This window comes from Geotrypetes seraphini, chromosome 6, assembly GCF_902459505.1.
Source record: "Geotrypetes seraphini chromosome 6, aGeoSer1.1, whole genome shotgun sequence".
Taxonomy (NCBI): Eukaryota; Metazoa; Chordata; class Amphibia; order Gymnophiona; family Dermophiidae; genus Geotrypetes; species Geotrypetes seraphini.
The window spans coordinates 105,688,702-105,715,594 of NC_047089.1; positions in this window are offsets into that span (position 1 = coordinate 105,688,702).

The following is a 26,893-nucleotide window of genomic DNA, read 5'->3' on the forward strand; positions in this document are numbered from 1 at the left end:
AAGATACATTATTGCTGGTTGCTAAGTGCACCAAAGACCCATACTCTTCTTTCCTCAAAGACCCTGTATGCCAACCATGACATCCTTGATGGTCCAGAGTAGGATGAGCAGGATTGAACCCCAGTCACTCCTGGCCTTATTGATGCTAGGTTCAAAATGGCTGTTGTGTTGTGTTTCCTCTCTTGTTTCTGTTATTATCCCTGGCAGTAGTCTAGCAGTACTACTGCTAGTGGTCAGGATGCCATATAAGTGCAAAAGCAGAAACTAAAGTTGATCAACGGCAGTAATTAATAAAACTGTTATATTTTTATAGTGCTAATTTGACAACTTGACACCAATTGTTCTGTAGGCTTTTGGTCAGTTATGACAGTATCGCTAACCTACCTATGAAAGTGAACAGAGGAGATGTCTAAGATGGTGGATGCATAATTAAGTGTTAGTGCTATAACATTGTATAGTTGTCTAATTCAGTGTTTCTCAACACGTGGAACGTGTACCCTTGGGAGTATATGGGCCTCTTGTTGGGGGTACGCAGCCTGGCCGCCAATTCTCACCCATCCGTAGAGGTGGCTGCCGGGGATTCCATGTTCCTATCCCACTCTGAAGCTGCTTCAGGTGATCTCAGCCTGCCCACCTGCCCCCGCCCCCAAAGCTAACACAGTTACCACCTTCTTTGAGCTGCACTCACTCCTTCGGTCTTCAGCAGCATTGCTTACATAGATGGCACACATAGCGATACACACGCTGCATGTAAGTAGGTGACCCATAAACCTTCTTTACGATGTCAGAGTTGACGTCAGAGGGAAGGTTTGTGAGTCAGCCACGTGAAGCGTGTGAATCACTGCTTGCGCCACCCCTGCTGAAGACAGAAGGAGTAAGTGTGGCTCAAACAAGAACTGGGTTGGTTTGGGAGGGAAACAGGCAGGGAGGGATGGATCTCTGGCTATGGCAGGGGGTGGGCAGGAAGGTGGGATCCCTGGAGGCAGAGGCAGCTTCTACGGACAGGCGCTACTTATGTGAAGGGAGGGGGCACAAATTCAACACAGATGGAAGGGAGGGGGCATGAACATGGGACACAGAAGATAGGGAGGAAGGGGGCACTAACTTGGGACATAGGGAATAGAAAGGGAGAATTGTTGGGTATGAGTGTGTGAGTGAGAGGGAAAGATGGTGGCACATGGGGAAAGGAAAATTAGTCATAGAGAGGAGAGGGAGATGCATGGGGGAGAGAAGGATGAGAGGGAGAAATGTTGGATATAGTGGTAGAGAGGAACAGATTGAAGGGGATTGCAAGAGGGAGGAATGTTAGACTTAGTGATGGAAGGAGAGATGTGACATTGTGCTGGAGAGGGGTGATAGAAGGAGAAATGGGCATGGGGCTGGTGGGCAGTGGTGAAAAATGCTGCACATGATCCGGGGGATGAGAGAGGGAGAAATGTTGAATGTGGCAGTAGAGATAGTGGGAAAGATGCCTGGATCTCTGAAAGATGGACAGGGAGAGAGAGAGAGACTTATTGCCAATAGGGGTGGAGGAAAGAGGACAAAAAGTTGGACTCATGGAGGGACAGAGGGAGATGTTGGTTGGGAAAGGAATGGGATTCAGAGGAGAGGAAGCTGCCGATTTTATGAAAGCTACAGTGGATAAATGACATAGATTCTTGGGTCTGTGGCCTAGGCTAAAGGCTTCTCTCTCCTGCTCATTTCAAAATTACCTACCAGAACCATATGAAAACATATGTGGATCCTGCAGATGTGGAACATTTTTTTTTTCAAGAACAAGAGTCTCTGCAACATATGTCAACATGAGTGAGATTTTGTACCCATGGCCCAGCCTCCAGTCCCACCCCATTCCACCAGGCCATGCCCCATTCTGCCTGAGTCACGCCCCATTCTGCTCCCTCAGCCCTGCCTCCAGCCACACCTCTCTCAACCTGTTTTCTCATCAGAATGACATCTGCACATGCACTGGTGTGATGCAATGACATCACACGCATGCACATTGTCACCTGCCAGGCCCGCAAGGAGACTGCGGGGAACCACCAACAAGTGGCAGCACGAACCCTGGTGCGGCTCCCAAAGGGGGAGGACCTACAAAGCAATACAGTTCTCTGGTTCAATAATTTAAAAAAACAACAAAATGCTTCAGACAAATGGAATAGGTTTAATCCACAGTAAAAAAAAACTAAACAAACTTTTCTACTGTCTTTTATCCAACAAACAGTTCACGATAACCAGTTTGTATTCCTAAAACAAATGCAAGTACTTCTCCCAGGTAAGTAACCTCAAGTTCAGAATAATGGCCTGGGCAGCTTCATATAGCTCCAAACAAGGGGACCCCCCCCCCCCCCCACACACACACACACACTTTTACTCCCCTTCCTAGAGACCTGGACTTCAGCTAACTCAGTCCTGCTCTTTACCAGGCTCTTGCAGTTTCAAAAGAAAAAAACACCTTATAGAATCGCAGTTGCACACTGTTGCCTCTCTAGGCCATAGCAACTCTCCAGTTCCTGGGAACTGAGACAGAATTGCTGGGTTCACTCTAATAACAGTTTTTAACAAGCACCCACAAAATTCCCTCCCCAATGTATTCTGTGAACCCTCCCCACAAATTCTGGAAGTCACCCTGTTGCAATGCAGCAAAAAAACAACACACCAGCTTCCTTAGTGCTTAGTCCCAGTTGGTGTACAGCAACTCAATTAGGGCTCTGCACAACCAAGCCCAGTTTCAGCCCAGACCCCACTGCTGTAAAAAACAAACTTCTCCTTTGTAGTTCTTTGGTAACCAGTTCATTCAGCACACTGTCCCAGCAAAATATCTCAGAAGAAAAAAAACAAAAAAACAGGCAAAAATATATTACTGGCAAGAAACTGCCAAACTCACATCCATTTACTCTGTTGTGTACCCAGGCATTTCAAATGCTGTTATCTACATATTTTCTTCTGGGACTTCCAGCTCTGGAGTATCGTGGGGTGCAGGTCTTTCCTATTTAAGTTTCAAGTTTATCAAGTTTCAAGTTTATTATAAAATTTGATTAATCGCCTATTCCAAATTCTAAACGATGAATAAGTCGATAAAATTACAAAGTTAGGGGAAACAAACATAACTAACAAAAAGAATAAATCTACGAAACATAATAAAAACCAACTTTACAAACATAATAAAACACAAGGAAAGAATAGGAGAGAAATACAATCTGATTAATAAAAAGAAAGACAATTAAGGTCAAAAACAATAGGAAGGGGAAGGAGAAAAACTCTTAAAAAATATGAAGATAAAATGAAACTTCTAAGCAATTCATTTAGTCGTTGAATGCATCTTTAAAAAGAAAGCCCTTGAGTTTGCTCTTAAATTTTTCCAAATTTTTTTCCTCTCTTAAGTAAATTAGAAGGGAATTCCATGTTTGAGGAGCTGTAATGGAAAAGATGGATTGCCATCTTGTGTTAATAATTTTAAGGGAGGGAATGACTTATAAGTGTTGGTCATTCGACCTCAGTAATCTAGATGCAGTATAAGGAATCAATACTTTATAAATAAAAGCTGGGGTTTTAAATATCAGAGATTTAAAAGTGAGCTAGGTGCTTCACCCTTGCCTGGCCAGAAGAGTCCTATCTGCCAGGTCTTCTTGAGCTGTCTGCCTCACACTCTTTGAGAGCTGTTTTATGCTGTTAAAGCCACTCCCTAGCTTATGTGGCTGGGGCACAGGTTACATAGAAACATAGAAAGATGACGGCAGAAAATGGCTACAGCCCATCAAGTCTGCCCACTCTACTGACCCACCTCATTAAGTCTGAGTGCTAATGACCTAGTTCCTTAACTCGACCCTCATAGGGATCCCACGTGAATGTCCCATTTATTCTTAAAGTCGAGCACGCTGGTCGCCTTGATCACCTGCACCGGAAGTTTGTTCCAGTGATCCACCACCCTTTTTGTGAAGAAATACTTCCTGGTGTCACCACTAAATTTCCCTCCTCTGAGTTTGAGCGGGTTCCCCCTTGTGACCGAGGGTCCCTTGGGAAAGAATATGTAATTTTCCACCTCGACACGACCTGTGACGTACTTAAATGTCTCAATCATGTCACCCCTTTCCCTGCGCTCCTCTAGAGAATAGAGCTGCAATTTGCCCAGTCTTTCTTCGTATGAGAGACCCTTGAGTCCGGAGACCATCCTAGTGGCCATCCGCTGGACCGACTCAGCTTGAAGCACATCTTTACGGTAATGTGGCCTCCAGAATTGCACACAGTATTCCAGATGAGGTCTCACCATGGTTCTGTAAAGAGGCATTATGACTTCAGGTTTGCGGCTGACGAAGCTTCTATTGATACATCCCATCATTTGCCTTGCCTTGGATGAGGCCTTCTCTACTTGTTTGGCAGCCTTCATGTCTGCACTGATGATTACTCCCAAGTCCCGTTCTTCAGAAGTCCTAGCCAGTGTTTCTCCATTCAAGGTGTATGTTCTGCATGGATTTCTGCTGCCGAGATGCATGACCTTACACTTCTTAGTGTTGAAGCCCAGCTTAGAGAATGACACGGGGAAAAAAATCTGTCCCCGTCACTGCACCGTCCCCGGCCCACCATCCTCTGCACCGCCCCGTCACCGCTGTTCCTTTCACCGCCCCGTCACCGTCACCGCCATCCCTTTCACCGCCCCGTCACCGCCACTGCCATCCCATTCACCGCCCCGTCACCGTCCCCATCTAGCACCCATTTTCTTCCCTCCGCTCCCCCATAGTCTGGCATCTGTCTTCTTCCCTTCCAGCGTCTTCTCCCCACTCTGTCTTCCACATTTCCTTTCAGGGTCTGTTCCTCTCTACCCTCTTTCAATGTCTGTTCTATTCCTTTCCACCACCACCCTTCCCTCCCTCCTTTACCATCTGTTCCTTTCTACCACCCTTCTTTCATATCTTCTATCAGTCCCCCCACCATCACTAGCAGTCTCTCTTCTCCCTTACCATGAGCAAATAGAACTTCTGAAAATTGTATTGCTGAGGCATTATTTCTAGTACGCCTTTTTTTCCAGATGGATAATGACATCAATTTTATAATTCTTACTGTCTGCTCTGATTTCATTCACAATTTGGTTTGTGTTTTGTACCTGAGGATTCCATGAGGCATTTAACCTTTTCCTGTCTCTTCTGTGATTTCAAGTTGATTCCTTCAATAATGGAGTCTCAAGGCAGTAGCAGTTTTCTATTTTGGGCTCTTTTGACATTGTTTAAGGGATTTCTTGTACATTTAGTGCTGGTCTTCTTTGATGAGGTCACTTCAGAATCTATTTCCAAGGAAGAGAAACTTTTTCCCTTTCACCCCCTCCTTCCTTGTGTGAGCCGGAACACGCGGTCCCGCAAGCAAGTAATTTTATATCATTTTCATTCTATTCATTCATAGAAATTAAAGTCTAGATAATGCCAGTTACATAACAAAACATGATTTTACAAAAATAATTCCCTGCACAGTCAAGCCTGCAAGGATTACTAGATGTCTTTCAGCAGCTCCCCTCCCTCCCTCCCCCTTACCTTTGTGGCCAAGTCAAAATGATCTACCAACAATAAAATTTTAAAAACACAAAGCACGCTGTACGCAGAGAAAATGTTAATTATCATTTATATTCCGCGGGTTTTCAAAGAGGTCAAGGCAGATGACTTTATGCAATGTCACCTCAGTAACAACTATACAAAAATAGACAAATATAGCCCCTCCCTTTTTACTAAACTGCGATAGCAGTTTTTAGCGCAGGGAGCTGCGCTGAATGCCCCACGCTGCTCTCGACGCTCATAGGCTCCCTGCGCTAAAAACCGCTATTGCGTTTTAGTAAAAGGGGGCCATAGTGCAAAATATAGACAGCAGATATAAATTCTCAAAACGGACACATTTTGATCACTAAGTTGAAAATAAAATCATTTTTCCTACCTTTTTGTCTGGTGATTTCATGAGTCTCTGGTTCTTCTTTCTTCTCCTGCCCCCCCTCTTTCTTTCTCTCTCCCCCTGGCTCCCCTCTTTCTTTCTGCCTTTCTTTCTCTCCCTCTTGACCCCCTCTTTATTTCTGCCTTTCTTTCTCTCTCCCCTTGGTCCCCCTCTTTCTTTCTGCCTTTCTTTCTCTCTCCCCCTGACCCCTCTTTATTTCTGCCTTTCTTTCTCTCCCCCTGCCCCCCTCTTTATTTTTTCCTTTCTTTCTCTCTCCCCCTAGCCCCCACAAAGCCATCGTGCCAATTTCTCCACTTCCACGATTCTTTCCCTACCCTCACCCCCAAGCCAGCAGCCGATTTCACCCTGCTCCTTCCTCGATGTCCTGATGTCCTGAACTTCATCGGGCAGCAGCATTCACAATTCACTGATGTTGCCCGCTTCAGGCCTTCCTCTCTGTCGGGCCCTGTCTTCATGAAAACAGGAAGTAGGCAGGACCCGGCAGAGAACAAGGCCTGAAACCGGCAACAGCAGCGAATTGTAAACGCTGCTGCTGCCCGAAGAAGGTAATGGAGCACCGAGGCAGACCGCTTCTCCCCCCTCCCAGCCGAATCCCCGCTGACCCTCCTATCTCCCCCCCCCGTGAACCTTTCCAACCCTCCCAGCGAGAGCAGGAAACCTCCTTCGCAGCTTTCTCCTCCCTCTGCCACGTCACTGATGACGTCATCAGTGACGCGGCAGAGGGAGGAGAAAGTCGACGCTACTGGAGGGAGGTTTGCTGCTTTCGCTGGGAGCATTAAGGTGAGCATTAAGGGAGGGACATTAAGGTGGGCAGACTAGATGGGCCGTGGGCCCTTATCTGCCGTCTATTTCTATGTTTCTATGTTTCTATGTTTAAGTAGAGTTTCCATGAGTTTACACACTATTGGTGTGAGACTCACTGGTCTGTAATTCGCAGCCTCTGCTCTGCAACCCTTTTTGTGCAGAGGAACGACGTTAGCTGTTTTCCAGTCCCATACTTAGGGAGAGATTGAAGAGCATGGCAAACGGTTTCGCCAGAACATCGCATAGCTCTCTGAGCACTCTTGGGTGCAAATTGTCCGGTCCCATGGCTTTGTTCACCTTGAGTCTTGACAGTTCTCTGTAAACATCAGCTGGTGTGAACTCAAAATTCTAAAATGGGTCTTCCATGCTTTGCTTTGTTTCAAGCCGTGGCCCGTGCTGTGGTGCCTCGCAGGTAAAGACAGAACAGAAGTAATCATTCAGTAGTTTGGCTTTATCAGAATCTGTTTCCACATAATTCCTGTCTGGCGTTCTGAGGCGTACTATCCCCTTTGCGTTCTTTTTCCTGTCGCTAATGTACCTGAAGAAGGATTTGTCCCCTTTCTTAATGTTCTTCGCTAGAGTTTCTTCCATTCGAAGTTTGGCCTCCCTGACTGCTGTTTTGACAGCTGCAGACTTGTATTCAATGTTTGCTTCTTTTCCCCCGTGCGTTTGTATGAGAGAAATGCTCTTTTCTTCTTGACGAGGTACGAGACCTCATCAGTGAATCATTGGGGTTTCTTTTTTCTTTGTTGTTTAGTTACCGATTTTATGTAGCGGATAAAGTGCTACCCCTCCTCCTAACTTACCCTCTCTGTCTTGGCGAAGCAGGTTGTATCCTGGTATAGTTATATCCCACCCATGAGAGTCTGTGAATCATGTTTCGGATATTGCTACTACGTCTAGGTCTGCATTAACTATTTCTGTTTCCAGTTCTAGAAATGTATTCCCTAGGCTGCTTTGTCTGCTCTCTGGCTTCCTCTCATTTCAATGGGTGTATAGCAGTTTGGAAACTGTCTGAACTTTCTCTGGGAGCTTGGTCTCCTGACAGGTTCTGGCTCTAGAATGGGTTCTGGGTCAGAGTCGAGCTTATTCCCTTCAGGATAGGCAGCCCTGACTTCTGCAGCCTCTGAGGCTCTACATTCCCCTGGTTTCCTGCCTCTGGGGACTGGTATAGCACAGGACTTAACCATGACAGGTTCATCCCTAGGAATGGAAATGTCACAGCGTGATGTCACCACATTGCATCCATGCATGCACAGATGCCATCCCGACATTGCTCATTGCTAGAAGCTTTTCAAAACTCAGACAAAGTGCCAGGTTTTAAAAAGGCACTAGGCATGATTCTATAAATGGTGCCATGTGGTTGACAACCATACAAAGCAGAACTGACAAGTTCTTCCTTAAGAGAGGAGCATTACACTAGGCACCGTTTATAGAATCAGGCTCCTTGATTGCAATCCATTGTCCTGGGCTGCAACTATCCTTGTTTCAGTTCACCTTCCCTTAACCATGCATGTGTCTGATGTTGATCCATGAATGGTACCTGGAGTAATAATTTGTATTTAATCTAGTTCTTTGTATGTAATGCACAATGAACTATTTGTTGGCAATAACAAAATATACAGTAAATGATTTAACTGTATTTCTCACTATACTTATGCATTTACCACTTGTCATGTTTCTCCTGCTGATCCAATTCCTTGAAGAGTTTTTTCTCTTCTTTTCCAAATTATGTTGCTTCCTTCCCTTTTGGTACCAATGGATTTTCACCTATTCCTTCTACTCATCAGAACCTTACCCAAATTTAATGATGGACATGGACTGTGGAAGGTTTTTTTTTCATATTTCAACACCTTTTCTGAATTGGGATCAGATAAGCCTGGAGGTCTATGATAGTAGCTCAATAGCTATAATCTATTTCTATGAGATCCATCCTTCCTTCAGGTCTAGGAATGTACTCATATAATCTAAGAGACTCTTCAAGAACAAATGCTAGCACATGTAAACAATAAACCTTCCACTTAAATAATTCTTTAGTTGCACATCCTTCTTCCACTAACTATAATAATTATCTCACACTGAAGTTCCTTAGTTTGACACACTCCCGCTGTAGAATAGCAGACAAGTGGGCTGGTCTTCTTCACTGGTACTGTTCAATTTAGTGTTATATCTATTATATCTTTTGTGCTTTTTATATTTTTGTATTTATCTTATCACACCCATGCTCTATGTGGGCACCCTGAGCTATCGGGTAGTATGACAATTCTGCAACCCCGAGTCTTGTCACAGAGAGATTTGGTAGGAATTACAAGCCCAGATGCAGAAGAGCGAACCAAATCAGAGCTTGAGGGAGTAAATCAGCTGACTGTCCTGTGGACTCGGAGGAAGAAAGGGAAGTAGGTCCAGAAAGCTGTAACTTCCCTGAGAAGGTCCTCAAGTCAGACAGTAAAGTTTAGCCTTACTGGTTTCCTGATACTGTGGGACAGAAGGCAGAACAGCAGGGTGCCTTGAGAGAAATTCAAGCAGAGGGAAGGAATCTTACCCCCCCCTGCAGCTAAAGGGGAGTGGTTTCTTCCCTCAGCTTAAACCGAGACTCTGTAATGAGCTTAGGAGGGCAGGGGAAGCAGGCAGAGGAACGGAAGCCAGAACGAGGAGGAGCCTCAGAACGGAGGAAGGAGCTCTATGGGAATCTATGCTGACTGAGAAGCAGTCAGAACCACAGGCAGTGAATGACTGGGACATGGAGGAGGACCATCTTAGAAACCTTCCTGTAGATCCGTGTTTGCCTGAGCCTATGATAATAGAAGTCAGTGATACTCCCTCTGAAATCCAGCCTGAACGGATGGAGATTTCATAGAATCTGTGAGTCTTGGGAAAAGGTGGTTTTTCACTTCCCGTGTCTACCTCCTGTTGGGAACTGTGAATTGTAGGACAGAAGTTGGGTCCTGAAAGTGTGCCTTTGTAAACCATAACAGTTATGTATGTTGCTTCAGCTGTAGCTCTGCTTATTCAAACCCGGAGTGAAGAAACATCTGAAAGACTCTGGTGTCATATTACAACCTCCGTGCCTGCTTGTAACTGTTAATTGAATATCTTAAGTAAACTGTGAAGCACAATTATTCCTGTGTGCCTTAGGAACTAGGTGAGGTTAACTAGGTGAAGTGCTCTATTTACCATGCTGGTTAACTGTAATGCTAGCTTGAAGAACTATGGCATACAACTTGCTTTAACAAGCCTGTTTAAAATTGAAAGCTCTTTGGCACTGTGAGGGCTGAATGCCTGTTCAAAGAGTAAGCTCTGGTGAAGAGAAAATGCTGGGACTATGTGGCCCTTGGGTAAAGTCCAGAGCAAGAAGAATTATATTTTTGAGTTTGTGAAGACTCAAAACTTGTGTTCAAACTTCATGCCAGCGCTGAAACCAGTATCATTTTGTGTTGGTGAGGCCAGTCGCCTGAATAAAGTTTACAGCTTCTATTTAAGCCATTCCGTCTCTTGGACTGTTGTATAAAGCACACCTCAAGTTAAACCAGGGACATTCTGCTTGCAAGGTAGCCCTACTTTAAAGGGGCTCACGCCAGGTGTTAGAAGTGTGTCACTGCCTAGCATTGGAAAACCGCTCGGCTAGAGACTAGGGGGTGACAGTAGTGACACATTGTTTGCTCTTAGCATGGTCCCTTTAGAATTAGGGTATCCTTTCAAGTTGCCTGCCCCTAGGCAAATGTCTAACCAAGCTTACTTCTAAGGATTTAAAAAAAAACACAGTTGTCAGAATGGCCTTGGCACAAAACATAAGCTTTATTCGGCCACTGGCCGCAGAATCATCGTGCAACCCAGGGTTCCCTGGTAGCATGAAAACAATACAAACAAAAACAAAAGTTTTCACTTCATTCACCGAGTCTCGATAATCAGCTCTGGGCATGCTTGGCAAACCATATACAGTCCTCTGTACCAGAGTCCTTCAGTTGAGCATACCTCCTGATGCCAGCCCAAAATACAGTCCATTAGCTTTCAATTAAAGCTTAGCAGTGAAATAGGTAACATAAATGTAGGAATGCCACAAAGGAAGCACATATACTCAGGCTTAGAATCGAGAGGAGGTGCTCCAAATGAATGGTCTCTCCCTCTTTTTATTGAGAATCATATCTCCATTAATTACTTAGTTAATGCTCTACAAGGTTATAATTTCATAATGCATTTGCAGTGAGGATTAAACCATTGTTTATCTATATCATGTGCATCTCAAAGCTACTATCTCACGTGACATATGAATACATAATAACAGTTACAATAAAGTGATTCCCAATGTGTACATTTCTGATATGTCTCAAATCTTACTATCCAATATTTGGCAAATATCTTTATTTATATGAGGAACTAAATAATTCATCTATTTACTATATCCTCATTATTTATTATCAAGGAGTTTCTTTAACATCAACGATCTTCCAAAGTCTTCTGATATATTATGATTTACTTGAAAATGATGTTGTTAATCCTTTCAAATATCACTTTTCATTTCTCTTCATACAGTCTTATATTCTGGTTATGGGATATGACCTCAGTGGCTACTTCTGTACAGAATAAATCTGTTGAAAGTACAGAATTTCAGTGTAGCTAGCCTCCTCATTGGTCTGATCCCCCTGCCTACCACTCAAATCTATTTCTTTATCATGTAAAGTGCTTTTAGTAGTCATAAATAACTTAATATATAACTTAGTTTTAAAGTGCTTGCAGTATTAAAACGGGGGATAAGACCAATGAGGAGGCTAGCTACACTGAAATTCTGTACTTTCAACAGATTTATTCTGTACAGAAGTAGCCACTGAGGTCATATCCCATAACCAGAATATAAGACTATGAAGAGAAATGAAAAGTGATATTTGAAAGGATTAACAATATCATTTTCAAGTAAATCATAATGTATCAGAAGACTTTGGAAGATCGTTGATGTTAAAGAAACTCCTTGATAATATATAATGAGGATATAGTAAATAGATGGTCAAATCTTACTATGGCGTGTGACAGTCCAAAGGTTATAATGCATGCTTCTTAAGCTCTCTTGATTAGCCTTGCTCAGGCAAAGTCTGATTGTTGCCCATTTAAGGGATGCTTAAACAAGATAAGAGAAAAAGGGTAAATGAATGTCAGGTTAATATGTGGCAAGAGTCAGGGAGGGGGGAATGCCCCAGCCTTCTGCTCAAGGTGCAACCCTTGTCCTTGCTTAGAATGTATACGTGGCAGGAGGGAGAGGAAATAAGAAACAGGGCCTCAGAACCAAACCCAGGCCTGGATCCACACACAGGCCTCGATCCGCACACAGGGCCTAGGTCTATGTGCTGACCCGGCCTGTGTTCAGAACCGCCTGTGTGTTGACCCTGCCTGTGTTCTGATGCCCTGGATCAGAACTTATCAGATCTCCATCCCTACATTTCCCCTTATTTAACTATTTTTAAGGGCTTAAAGGGGTGAGGCAAATCTGCTCGGGAGAATTTGGATAGCGACCATAAAGTGGACTTATGGGCAAGTTAAACAAGGCAGACAGGCATTGCAGAAAACAACAGAGGGCAAGCAAGAAACCTAATTCAAAGAGGAGATTTTGCAGAATAACCTGGATCCACCGGCCAGCACTGTGGTGAGTTATCGTGTTCTTGATTTAAAAAAACTAAGTGCTGTGTAAGATATGATCGATGTTCTTAGCTAAAGCACAAGCTAATTGTGATAAGATTTTTTGATGAAATAATGCTAACCCAGGTACACCAACTAAAGAGACTGTCAAAGAGATAATTTCAGCTTTTGAAAGCAAGTTAACATTACTATTGCACTGATCAGTTAAAGCATAGCTATCAGAGCGTTTTGCTCTAGCAATCCTGTGATTAATCAATTGCTGTTTGTGTACCAATGCTGGGACCAATCTACTTAAGCAGCTTTGGGTAGTGTGTGTTAAATTAGCAGGAATATAATTCCATGTCCATGTGCCACAGGTCCAAAACCAACCTGCAGGCAGGAAAAGGGGAGCAGTAATATATGAAATATTTACAAAATGCGAACAGTTCCATAACTACAATTCTTACCCTAGCACTTGACAGATTTTTGTGATCTGCTACCATGGGGGAATAAATGGTCATGGCATTCCAAGGTAATTTTCCGACTATGTTTCCCCATGATGTAAACCTAGTACAAGATACTTCAGCTTCAGGCATAAAATTGGTTAGTGGGGAAATCTTTCTTATTCCCCTTGGTGCTAACTTAATCATTTCCATATAGTGCCTCTGGAAGCTGCAAAATCTAATGAGTAGTAGTAGTGTTTTTGTTATTATATGCACATTTCAAATATAACGACACATAATCAAAGTGTGAGTCCCTATAACTTCCTAAGCCAGTCGGAGGAGTCTGGCATTAATTAAAGTTCCCTAGTAGATATGTGATGCATATCAAAAAATCCCTAAATGTCCCTAAAAATAAAAGAACCTCAAGATTACTTTCCCTATACCCAGAAGTGCCAGGCATAGTAACCTAGAATTAAATGCATTAAGATGGAGAAGAAATGCCCAGAGCAAACCCTAAAAAGCCCAAATATATGCATAATAGGTACAATTAACTCATGTGAAGGTGATACAAGCAATGAATATACACAAGACAGATTTTGTCTTTTCAGAGTGTGGTGCAAGGGCCAAGTTCTCAAATTAAATGTAACTCGTAAAGAGAACTTGTGATGTGTCAGCAAATAATCAAAAATGTAAATCACTGCCACTTGTGGGACAGGCCTATTACCTGCGACAGGTGTTACATTACATAAAAATATAGGATAAACAAATAGTTCTTTTTTGAGAACAATGCATGAGACAACAATAAAGAAAATACAACAGCTAACAAAATATCATAATGGGCCTCTGCAGTGCTACTATAAATAGTTTGCATGGTGTGGGTATATATTTTTTGCAGAAAGGTATTAAACCATAGGACAGGTTTGTTAAATTAAAAAAAAGAAAAAGCACAACAGTTGCACAGCTAATGTGAAAATTATCAGTTTTTTCCCAAGGTGAGAATGGCTTGGTTACTCAAGCTTTTAAGATGTCCTCAAGTCACAGGATCAGTCTTAGAATAATGCTGTCTGTTCCGAGAATGGAAGCTTTTAAAGTGTGCCCAAGACACAGGATCAGTCTTAGAATAACACTTTCTTTTCCAGTAGTCTTGCTGTGGTGTGGGAGTTTGTTGTTTTTCTTTAAGATGGAGTCGAATTCAGAAATGGGGTTCTGCAGGAATTGATGCCACGACATTTTCCTCTGTGGTTCTTGCACTGGTGTCTGCAGCTGCTTGCTTTTCTTCTGTAAGAGCAGCTCGATTTTCTTCTGTAGTTTCTGTTCTTGCAGACTGGACGGGTCTGCTCGGTACCCAAACTGGACCTGTAGGAGTTGAGACAGCGGCATAACCCCTTCTCCAGGTTATGAAGGAAGCAGATGCATGCCAGACAGGATTAGGAGACAGTACTCTGAAAGATAGTTCAAATGGTTAATAGTGAACAAAATAGTGAACAAAGACATTTGAACCTGTCTCAAATTAGGAACTCCATATTTCACTGGTTTCTGTTTTAATAAAGAAGATAATATACAGTTTGCTGTGCTAAAAATGGCTTGTCCTATAGAATCATAAGGCAAACCGTGAATCAGCTAGATATCCTACTGTAAGAAAAACTCAGAAAAAGCATTGGAAGAAGTCTGTTTTTTAAAGTTTTTGGCTTTCCCATAACAGCAATGCATTGTAACATATGATTAAAGACTTGATTTGTTGTTTCTCCTGTTTGTGATGTTACCCAGAGAATAGGTGTTAATAGTAACGTGCAGATATTTCCATTTCCCGAAAGGGGGATATTGCGTGACATCTATTTGCCACACTTAATTTACTGTAAGTCTCCTGGTTTTTACCCCATACTCAGCAGCAGAATGCAGCTGTGAGCATTCGTGGGCAAGATTGAACTAGTGTTGTAACTTGATTTAAAGGAATTTTTAACATTTTCACCAGGACTTTGGCATTTTGGTGAAAGAATGCATGCATATCTATGGAAGGGGTAAAGTGTGCAGCATCTGCAATATTATCTCCTGTAGAAATGACTCCAGGAAGATTTTGATGGCTACGAATGTGAAACACATTAAGAGAATGTTTACGTGTTGAAAATAACGAGCGTAATTCAAGAAACAATGATAGTAAGTTGTCATCAATTGACGGTGTGACATAGGCACCATGTCTATTTAGCTATAAATTACAATATTATTATTAAGACTTAGCCAAAAGGAAAGATTTATAAACTATAAAGAGTTTTACCTCATGCAAAATTGTCATTTCTTTAATAAGACATTAACTATTTTCTCTGAGGCCCTCCAAGTACCTACAAATCCAAAATGTGGTCCTGCAAAGGGTTTGAGTTTGAGACCACTGATATAGATGCTGCTAGGCACTAAGGGGGGGGGGAAGTTAGCAGTGTTGGGTGATTGTGCGACAATGCAGGAAAGAGTGGGCATCTCTCCTGCTGATCTTTGATTTGGGATTTGCTTGTTATTTTAATTTTAATTTGTGTGGGAGGGGTTTCTAAGCTGTCAAGCCTTACTTTCCTGTCAGTGCATGAGCAAATCAGCACTCAGGCACTGATCAGAAAGTAAGGCAACAACAGCTCAGACCTGTCAGCAAATTTTAGTTGCAAATGTGGCATAAGGAGGCTAGAGAATCACTTGACAATTATAACTTGGAATGCTCATTTTAATAGTAATGAGCTCGTTGTATTATATTTGCATGGCAGTATCAGAGACTGCCAGAAAACTTGGAAAAGACCAAGTAATGCCGTTTTAATAATCAGCCTCTAAAATATATGCACGCTAAATGGGCTGGAACGGGTTTAGCGAGCACGTTAAAAACAGATTTTAGTTTTGAGAATCTGGCCCTCAGATTTGAGCATACAGATCTGCACACAGTCATTGTCTAAATTTGTTCTAACAATCAACAATTGGTGTTAACATGTACTTAATTGGCAATGATTAGGAGTTATCTTTGGATCTGCCCTAATCCCAATTCTACAATATAACATGTATGCCTAAATTTCAAAGCATAGGCAGCGGAACATTTTTTTGTTTGGGGGAGGGGGGCCCATAAGCTCCACCCCAGACCCTGCCCAATCTCCACCCCAGACCTCGCCTCCATAATAGTACTAATTGTAATACCATTTTTTCCATTCATTTTTCATATATATACACAAAGTATAATCTTATAAACAATACATAATGGTTAATCACAAAATTAAACTACACAAAGCACACTGTACATATGCTTCTCAACATTCATTCCTACCAGGACACAGATAAGCCCTAAGCAAATAGGGGACCACAAACTAAAAGTACTAATATAGATAAATAAAACCCTAAAATTCAAGACTCTGCATGCAGTACAATTCCAGAAAAATAGAAATAAATGCATTTCTTCCTTAACAGTGCAAAATATAGACAGCAGATATAATTTCTCAAAACTGACACAATTCAATCACTAAATTGAAAACAGTTATTTCCCCTACCTTTTGTTGTATGGTGATTTTGGTTTTCAAACCATCTTTCACAATCTCTGACTGCACTTCCTTTTGTCTGTCCTCTTAACTGTATATCAAGGGCCACCTTATCCATTTACTGGTTTTCTTTCCTTCACTTTCTGCCATACATCCATCTTTACCATTAACTTTTAACATTAAACATTCTTCCATTTTTCTGCTTTCTTCTCAAAATCTACTTTTTCATGCTTTCTTCTCAAAATATACTTTTCCATGCCTTCCCCTCAAAATCTAATTTTCCATGTGTACCATCTCCTCCCTCTTTCTTCTCTCCTCCTCCCATCTATTCATAAGAAGCATATCTTATTTCTACCCTGCCACACCCATCCCTATGCACTATCTCACCCCTCTGTCTCCCCTTTCCCTCCATCCTTATGCACAATCTCATACCTCTCCCATGGTCAGACATCTCTGTCTTTCCCTTTCCCCCCTCATATGGTATGGCATCTTTCTCCTCTCCTTCCCATAGCCTGGAATCTCTCTCCTCTCCCATGGTTTGGCATCTCTCTCTCCTTTCCTCCCTCTTCCCAAGGTTTAACATTTCTCTCCTCTCCTTTCTGCTGTCTAGTATCTCTCTCTCCTCTCCTTCCCTTCCATTCTGTGGTCTGGCATCTCTCTCTCTCCATCCCATTCCAGTGGCCAGACATCTCTCCCTTCTTTTGGTCATCTCTCCTCCCTTCCAGTGTAACATTCCTCCCTTCCTCCTCTCCACCACTATCATGTCCAACAATTCTTCCTCTTTCTTCCTTTCCCCATATACATCATCTCTCTTTCCCTCTCATGCCCACACCTATGTCCAACAATTCTCTGTTCCTTTTCTCTTCCCCACAGGCAGGATTTCTTTCTCTCCCTTCCCACTACTTCACCTGTGCAGCATCTCTTTTTTCCTCTTTCCTACTTCCCACCCACCCATACATTTGTCCTTCTAAACCCTCTCCCAGTATTTGCTATATCTGTCTTCCCAACCCCCTGAGCATCTGTCCTCCCTGCCCTCCCAACTCCCTACCCCCTGCACCCAGCCCCTCCATTCCAGGATCAGTACCCAACCCCTTCCCTCCCTCCCTCCCTATCAGACACTGCATCCAGCCCCCTTCCCTCCCTGCTGTCAGAATCTGCACCCAACCCCCTCTCTTCCCCCTCTGTGAGACTCTGCACCCAGCCCCTTTCCGGCTCTATACCCAGCCCCCTTCCCTCACTACCCTTCCTGTCAGGTTCTGTGCCCATCCTCCTTCCCTCCCCTCACCCTGTCAGGAATTGCACCCAGCCCCCTTCCTGCCCTTCCCTCCTACTTCGCTGCAAACCTGGTGGGTGGCGGCAGCTACAGGATGAGTTTTCTTCTGCCGCTCAGTAGCAATGAGCACGAGCGCGCTTTTGTGCTCCTTCTTGGTGCTGAGCAGCTTTTTTGACTGGCTTCTGCAAATTCTAGCAATTCGTGAGAATTTGTGGGAGCCAGTCAAAAAGCTGATTAGCACCTAGCAGGAGCACCAAATTGTGTTTATGCTCGTTGCCACTGAGCAGCAGAAGAAAACGCATCCTACGGCTGCCAACACCCACCGGGTTAGCAGCAGGCAGGAGTGTGGAAAGCTTGCTTCTGCCTGCTGCACCTCTGGACCATGAGGGCTAAATTTTGAGCGGGGCCTTAGGCACATGGGCTGGTTTAGGCCCATGTGCCTAAGGCCCTGTGCACAGCAGGGGCCTAAGGCAACTGGACCAATTCCGGTTGGCCCAGACGCCTAAGGCCTAAGGATGGCAGGCCTGCCGGATGGATAGGCTTGGGACCTGTCCGTCCATCCAACTTTTTTAATGTAAAGAGGGGTCTCGGGGGTGGGGGTGGGGTGTCATGGGGTCAGCAGGGTTGTCACAGGGTTGGCAGTTGGGGGGTTCAGGGGCCAATCGGAAGTTTGTGGGGGGGTGAGATCCCTCTTACTCCTATCTTAGTGGGAGGTAGGGGGTAGGCGGGTCAACTGGTCATGAGGGTTTGGGCTCCCTCCTGCCCAGATTGATTTGGTGGGGTGGGGTGGTTGCCGGGGCAGGAAGGGTTGGGCTCCCTCCATCCCCGATCGTGTCACGGGTGGGGGTGGGGGTTTCACTGGGGCAGGAGGGGTTAAGCTTCCTAGTGGGAAAACCCTGAAGGCTGGGGCAGGATCTGTGTGGAGGGATTTGAGGGTTAATTTTGCTCCTTGTCCTGATAAGGAGCCATTTTTGGCAAGCCTTCTACTATGAAACTCTGAGAAGAACATAAGAACATAAGAAATTGCCTCCGCTGAGGCAGACCAGAGGTCCATCCTGCTCAGCGGTCCGCTCCCGCGGTGGCCCATCAAGCCCATTGCCTGAGCAGTGGTATATATCTATCTGTACCCTTCAATCCCTTTTTCTTCCAGGAATCTATCCAAACTTTCTTTGAAACCATTTAATGTGTTCCTGTCTACCACAGCCTCTGGAAGCGCGTTCCATGTATCCACCACCCTCTGAGTGAAGAAGAACTTCCTAGCGTTTGTTCTAAACCTGTCCCCTTTCAGTTTCTCCGAGTGCCCCCTTGTACTTGTGGTGCCCCTTAATTTGAAAAATCTGTCCCTGTCTACTTTTTCTATGCCTTTCAGGATCTTGAAGGTTTCTATCATGTCTCCTCTAAGTCTCCGCTTTTCCAGGGAGAAAAGTCCTAGCTGTTTTAATCTTTTCCATTCCCTTTATCAGTTTAGTCGCTCTTCTCTGTACTCCCTCTAGTATCGCCATGTCCTTCTTGAGGTGCGGCGACCAGTACTGGACACAGTACTCCAGATGCGGCCGCACCATTGCACGATACAGCGGCATGATGACTTCCCTCGTCCTGGTCATGATACCCTTCTTAATGATACCCAACATTCTGTTAGCTTTCCTTGAGGCCGTGGCGCACTGCGCCGATGCCTTCAGTGTTGCGTCTACCATCACTCCCAGGTCTCTCTCCAGGTTACTGACACCTAGTGGTGTTCCCCCCATTTTGTAAGTGAACATCGGGTTCTTTTTCCCCACGTGCATGACCTTACATTTCCCTACGTTGAAGCTCATTTGCCATTTTTCGGCCCACTTTTCCAGCTGCGTTAGATCCTTTTGGAGATCTTCGCAGTCTTCCCTCGTTTGAGCCCTGCTGTATAGTTTGGTGTCATCTGCAAATTTTATGACCTCACACTTGGTTCCCGCTTCTAGGTCGTTTATGTAGATATTGAACAGGAGTGGTCCTAGCACCGACCCCTGTGGAACTCCGCTCGTGACCCCTTTCCAGTCCGAGTAGTGGCCCTTTACGCCAACCCTCTGTTTCCTGTTTGCCAGCCAGTTTTTGATCCATCGGTGGACCTCCCCTTGCATCCCGTGGTTCCATATCTTTTTGAGCAGTCTCTCGTGTGGTACCTTGTCGAAGGCTTTTTGGAAGTCGAGGTAAATGATATCTATAGATTCCCCTTTATCCACCTGGCTGTTCACCCCCTCAAAGAAGTACAATAAGTTTGTGAGGCAAGACCTACCCTTGCAGAAGCCATGCTGACTCGGTTTTAGCTGCACATTGTTTTCGATATATTCACAGACTTAATCAGTGCCTCCATCATCTTTCCCGGGACTGAGGTCAGGCTCACCGGCCTGTAGTTTCCTGGGTCGCCCCTTGAGCCCTTCTTGAAGATGGGCGTGACATTTGCTATTTTCCAGTCCTCCGGTATCTCTCCGGTTTTTAGGGATAGGTTGCATATTTGTCGGAGTGGCTCCGCTATTTCGTTTTTTTAGTTCCTTGAGTACCCTTGGGTGAATGCCGTCCGGACCTGGCGATTTGTCGCTTTTTAGTCTGTCTATCTGCTTGAGTACATCCTCTTGGCTTACCTTTAAATTGACCAGCTTTTCATTTTGGTCTCCTATTACGATTTCCTCGGGTTCCGGGATGTTGGTTGTATTCTCCCTCGTGAAGACTGACGTGAAGAACTCATTTAACTTGTCAGCTATCTCTTTCTCTTCTTTTACTACTCCCTTTCTATCTCCATCATCCAATGGTCCCACCTCTTCTCTTGCCGGTTGCTTTCCCTTGACGTATCTGAAGAAAGACTTGAAGTTTGTTGCTTCCTCTGCCAGTCTCTCTTCGTATTCCCTTTTTGCTTTTCTAACCAGTCGGTGACACTCCTTCTGGTGTTCTTTGTGCACTTTTTGGTTCTCCTCTGATTGGTCTTTTTTCCATTTTCTGAATGATGCTTTTTTGTCGCTTATCGCCTTCTTCACTGCATTTGTTATCCACTCTGGGTTTTTTGTTCTATTTTTTTTGCACCCTTTCCTGAACTTGGGGATGTACAGGTTTTGTGCTTCGTGCACAGACCCCTTGAGTAAGGTCCAGGCTTTTTCTACGGATTCCATCTTTCCTATGTTGCCTTTGAGTTTCTTTCTCACCATTTCCCTCATGGCATCATAATTTCCTTTTTTGAAGTTGAGTGCCGTCGTTGTGGTTCTTTTCCCCTTTGATGGTCCAATTTCTAGCCTGCACTGGATCGTGTTGTGATCGCTGTTACCTAGCGGGGCTAATACCGCCACCTCCTTTGCTTGTCCCCCTAGTCCGTTGAAGATTAGGTCAAGAGTGGCATCGCCCCGTGTTGGTTCCGTGAACAGTTGCTCCATGAAACAGTCCCTCGTGACCTCTAGGAATTTGGTCTTCCTTGCGCAGTTTGAGTGTCCAATACTCCAGTCTATCCCAGGATAGTTGAAGTCCCCCATCACCACCACATTTCCGCTTCTGCATACCTGCCTCAGTTCAGCCTCCATGTACTGGTCGATTTATTCCGGTTGTCCAGGTGGGCGGTAGTACAGACCCAATTTAATGTCTGCCCCAGTTCCTCCTTGTAGCTTAACCCATAGTGATTCCAGGAAGGAAAGATCTCCATCACTGCAACGTGATAAGTTTTTTTTTGTTTCCATTGAGGACTGCAAGAGACTGAATTAAGTTTTGTTGCAGTATTACTATAAGGAAATAAGACTTACCTGGGACATAAGGTGAATTGTTTTGAGTTCTAATCAGACCAGGCTGATGAGCTCAGAATTATTGAACTGTCAATTCATGTTACTGTTGTTCTTGCACTTTTGTTTGTTTTGTGTTTTTTTGCTTGCATTTTTTTTGGTCCTGACTGGATAACAAATAAATTTAAGTTTATCCTTTTGGAACTTACCTGTGTGAGGCCATTCTGTTCAGGGTGCACAGTGTAAGCTAACTAGCACAGGACTTCCTCCCGTTTGAGGAAGCACGCCGGAGCTATTTTGTGGTCGTGTGTTGGTCCCTGCTATGCCCTAAGGAACGGCCACGCTATACCCTCTAAGTATTTTTCCCTATCTGTCCTAATGGGCTCACAATCTATCTATAATATGTGAGGCAACAGAGGAGTGTGTGGCACAGTGGTTGGATCTACAGCCTCAGCATCCTGGGGTTGTGGGTTCAAACCCCACGCTGCTCCTTGTGACCCTGGGCAAGTCACTTAATCCTCCATAGCCCCAGGTACGTTAGATAGATTGTGAGCCCACCAGGACAGATAGGGAAAATGCTTGAGTACCTGATTGTAAAAACCGCTTAGATAACCTTGATAGGCGGTATATAAAAAAATCCTAATAATAATAATAATAATTGTGTGACTTACCCAGGGTCACAAGGATCAACATTGGGGTCAAGCCCACAAGCTCAGGGTGCTATGGCACTGATTTTAACCACTACACTACTTCTTTACCCCACCACTAGACCACTCTTCCACTCTGACTGCCTCTAACTGCCATTAATTGGGCATGAGCATTTACATCAGGCAGACATAAATCCTTATTCCAAGTTTCAAGTTTATTTCATATTTGATAAAATCGCTTTTTTTAAAGATAAGAAAGCGATGAACAATAAATAATTTTCAAAAAAGGGGGACATACAATATAGGGATAGACAGATGTGCACTTCAAGGGGAAATCAGGGAAGAACTACAATTTAATATAGGAAAGAGAACAAATAAGGATAGAATAGGGGTAATATATTAGATCAGTGCTTGCCTACTTCAATTAAGAATGTTAACTCAGTTTAAGGGACTCGCTAATCAATTAAGAGCATCTCTATATAGGAAACTTTTAAGTTTTGATTTAAATTTCTCAAGGTTTTTTCTTTACTTATCTGAGCGGGTAATAAGTTCCATGTTTGGGGGGCACTAACAGGGAAAAGTATGGTATGTCTGGTATTTATAGTTCGTAGGGATGGAACAGTAAGTAGGTTTTTATCCTCAGATCAAAAAGAGCGGAAAGGAGAATAAGGAATGATAACTCGATTTAGGAATAATGGTGTGTTGACTTATAGAACTTTAAATGTAATGAGCGCCTGTTTATAGGTTATTCGGTGGTTGATAGGAAGTCAATGTGCGTTCTTATTGAAGTATTTTGTATCAGTTGTAGTCTTCTTGTTTCTTTTTATGTGATTCCTTTATACAGTGAATTACAATAATCCAGTTTTGAAATGATCAATGAATGAATTAAAATGTTTAGTGAGGGAGCATCCCAAAAGTTATCTAAAGATCGAATCATACGCAGCCTGTGGAAACAACTTTTAATGACATAATTTATTTGATCATGATAATTTAGGGCACCTTTTATCAAGGTGTGCTACGGGGGTTAGCGCGTCGGACATTTCATCATGCGCTAACCCCCATGGCAAGCCAAAAAACTAATGCCTTGTCAATGAAGGCGTTAGCAACTAGCATGGCAGGTGGTTGAACGCGTGGTATTCCGCACATTAACCGCCTATCGCACCTTGATAAAAGGAGCCCTTAGTTTATTATCTATGATGACTCCAAGAATTCTTATTTTATTGACGGACTGAATTGGAAAGTTATTAATGCAAATTGGTGGTGAATTCTTGAGTCCCTTTCTCCATGGGAAAAAAATGATTTTAGTTTTTTCTAGATTTAAAGATAACATGTTATCTTGAAGCAATTGTTTTATTTTAGACAGTTTTTGGTTGATGTTATATCTCCTCATCTGAATCTCAGTTTACTGGGTGTACGATTTGAAAATCGTCAGCATAAGCAAAAATGGAAACCCTATGGATTGGCATAAGGTTAAAAGAGGGGCTGTAAAGATGTTAAATAAGAGAGGGGATAGAATTGAGCCTTGGGGGATTCCATAATTGTTACTAGAAATTTTTGAAATGGAATTATTAAATATATAACCTTAGATGTTCTTTCCAAAAAATGATTTAAGCCATGCCAAAACTGAGTCGCTTATGCAAATTGATTCAAGCCTTTTTAATAAAAGATGATGATAAATCATGTCAAATGCAGCTGACAAATCCAATGAGATAGGGATAATGGATTGGTGATGGAAGTCATGCCAATCAAAAAGTATTCAATAGAATGATTTTGGCGGAAACCTGTCTGGTTAGGGTGGAAAACTCTAGTTGTTTCGACAAACTCAGAGATTTGTTTGAACACAACCTTTTCTGTTTGTTTGGCAAGGAAAGGAATGTTCGCTATGGGTCTATAATTTGTGCAGTCGCTGTGGTTGTGTTTTGGTTCTTTTGGAATGGGGTGAATATGTGATTCCTTCCACATCATTGGTAACGATCCAGATGTAAGACTATGTGAGATAATTGTGTGGATAACTGGACCGAAGAAAGAGTAGAAGCGCTTCAGAATAGAAGGGGGAATTGTCTCAGCACTGTTACCTTTGATGTTAAGACTCATTAAGAGATGTTCAAGTTCGCTAATAGATGGAATGGAGAAATTGGCACATTTAGCAAGAGGTATGTAGCTATTTGTTTCTTGCAACTCATCTTTGCACCTGGGTTCGTTAGAAATTTGGTGATGAATTTTGGCAAATTTTTGTGTGGAAAAGTCTGCTAACTCTTGAGCTGAGGGCAGAAAGTCTCTATCAGGGGTTAATTTTTGTTTGAATTCTGTTAGAGATTTCAAAATCATAAAAAGAGTGGATGAATTACTTGCGTTCTTCATTTGCTCTAGATCAGGGGTGTCAATCACATAAGGGGCTGAAATTTAAAACATAGGCTAAGTCGCAGGCCAAATTTTATATTAAGATACTTAGGGGTCCTTTTATTAAGGTACACTAACCAATTTAGCGCACTCTAAATGCGCACCTTAATAAAAGCACCCCTTAGTCTTAGTCGAAGTATATGAGGTTGAGCATGCCATTTGAGGAGGATGAGGCAGCTGGGTTGGCCATTGTTGGAAACAGGATCCTGGGCTTGATGGACCTTCGGTCTGTCCCAGTATAGCAATATGCCTTTTCCATTTGAATATATGTCACATTGTATATTCCCATGAGAAAAAATTCAGGCTGGCTGAAATTTTGGGGCCTGACAAGCTTGAAGGACCTCTTGATCCATAGTTAACATTATTTAGTAGTGCTCTAAACATGTAGCCATGTCAGTAGAAGCAATCATGTAATCAGCATTAAGGAGAGAAATTCCTAATGGGGGCTCCTATTGAGTTGGGTTATTTTAGCACAGTGTCTTGTTGATAACTTCCCCCCTAAGTGTATCCAAACAACTGAAGAGCTTAGATCCCAAACCTGTTACATATGAGAGACTATTTTTGGGATAAATGGCAAGCTTTTATTTTCAAGAATTCTAGCCAATGTAAGAGAAGGTTTTCACTAAATATCATATACCTTATGAATAAATGCTTTTGGTGCAAATTTCACACATGTTGTGGCTATCTGTGAAGGCAGTCTTTTTCCAGTAGGACCTCATTTTTGAAAAAAAAAATCTACTTAGTAGGTTTTGGAACTCACCTGTTCGAAAGCTTTTCTTTTAAAATTTTCAGGCAGGCAGCTGGGAGAGTGCAGGCAGCCGGGAGGACTAGGCGGGACCCGAACGGCGACGGCAGTTGGGAGGGTGCAGGCGACCACGTGTGGTGACGGCGATGGTGAAGGTAGAGGAAGGCGCTCGTGAAGCAGTGGCAGTAGAGAGCATTGGGAGCACAGCGTCACAAAGTGTGACGGCCACAAGCCTTGAGGCGTGTTAATCTACACATGATGCCTTCTAGTGGGCTAGCTTAAGGAGTAAAGATCTTTGTTCTACCTAAGCCTATAGCTGATGCCTTCCGGTGGGCCAGCTTAATTGAAAATTTTTAATCGTCTGGCGGGCCAAATTTTATGGGCCAGAGTTTGACACGTCTGTTCTAGATAATAGTTTCTTTTAGCCATAATGACTTTCTTTTTAAAGAATGTTGCCTGCTCTAAATATTTGAATTAATTAGCTGGTGTTTTATTTTGACGTCATTTTCGTTCCAGTGAATGCACTTGTTTTTTTATTAGGCCTAATTCAGGGGTATACCAGGGGTTTTGGATTTTCTTTGCTGAAATTGTGTGCTTAATTAATAATAATAATATAACAGTTTATATACTGCAGGACCGTGAAGTTCTATGCGGTTTACAATAATTAGAAGATGTTACAGTTTGAATGGATTTAGCAATGTTCTGCTGGTTAACATTGATAGAAAGATGCTACAAGTTGAGTGGTATTAGCAAAGTTAGAAACTAGTGATTAACTAGGGATCAGTTATTGTGTGATGAGGTTAGTTGCCTCAGTACTTTAGGAACAGATATGTTTTTAGGCAATTTGGTTGCTTTTTCCCATTTGGAACTTAGTTCCTCCTTGGAGTCATTGATAAGATCGTCTTTTTGAAGTTGAAAGGATGAAGAGATTGCAGAGATGTTAAGTTTACTAAGATCTCTTACGGAAATAGTCTTAGGGGAGAATAATTCAGGAATAATATTAAGTTTAAACAGTCAGGATCAGATAATGGTCAGACCAGGGAACTGGACAAATACGAGGAGGTACGGAATACTCAAGCAATGTCCTTGGAATAATAAATATATCTAGAGCAGGGGTGCTCACACTTTTTGGGCTTGTGAGCTACTTTTAAAATGACCAAATCAAAATGATCTACAACAATAAAATTTAAAAAAAAACACAAAGCACACTGTACGCAGAGAAAATGTTAATTATCATTTATATTCCGCGGGTTTTCAAAGAGGTCAAGGCAGCTGATTTTATGCAATGTCACCTCAGTAACAACTATACAAAAAATAGACAAATATAACCCCTCCCTTTTTACTAAACCTCGATAGCGTTTTTTAGCGCAGGGAGTTGCACTGAATGCCCTGCACTGCTTTTGATGCTCATAGGCTCCCTGCGCTAAAAACCGCTATTGCGGTTTAGTAAAAGGGGGCCATAGTGCAAAATATAGACAGCAGATATAAATTCTCAAAACAGACACATTTTGATCACTAAATTGAAAATAAAATCATTTTTTCTACCTTTAGGGGTAAATTCTCTATATTACGTCTAACTTAGGCGTGCTTTAGACGTCCGGAAAACGGAAGTGTCAATCAAACGGTGCTTAGGCGTGCGGTAGACGTCTCTACAACCGCGTGGCGCAGAATAGACGAAGGTTTCTGAAACGTCATTGAGACGTCTGCAATGGACCCTTCCTAGACGCCCGATAGACGTCGGTACGATGTTTGTTTTTTTAGATTATACTTTTTTATACTCTTTACTGATTTATTATCAGTCATTCAGCATTGTAAGTATAGGAT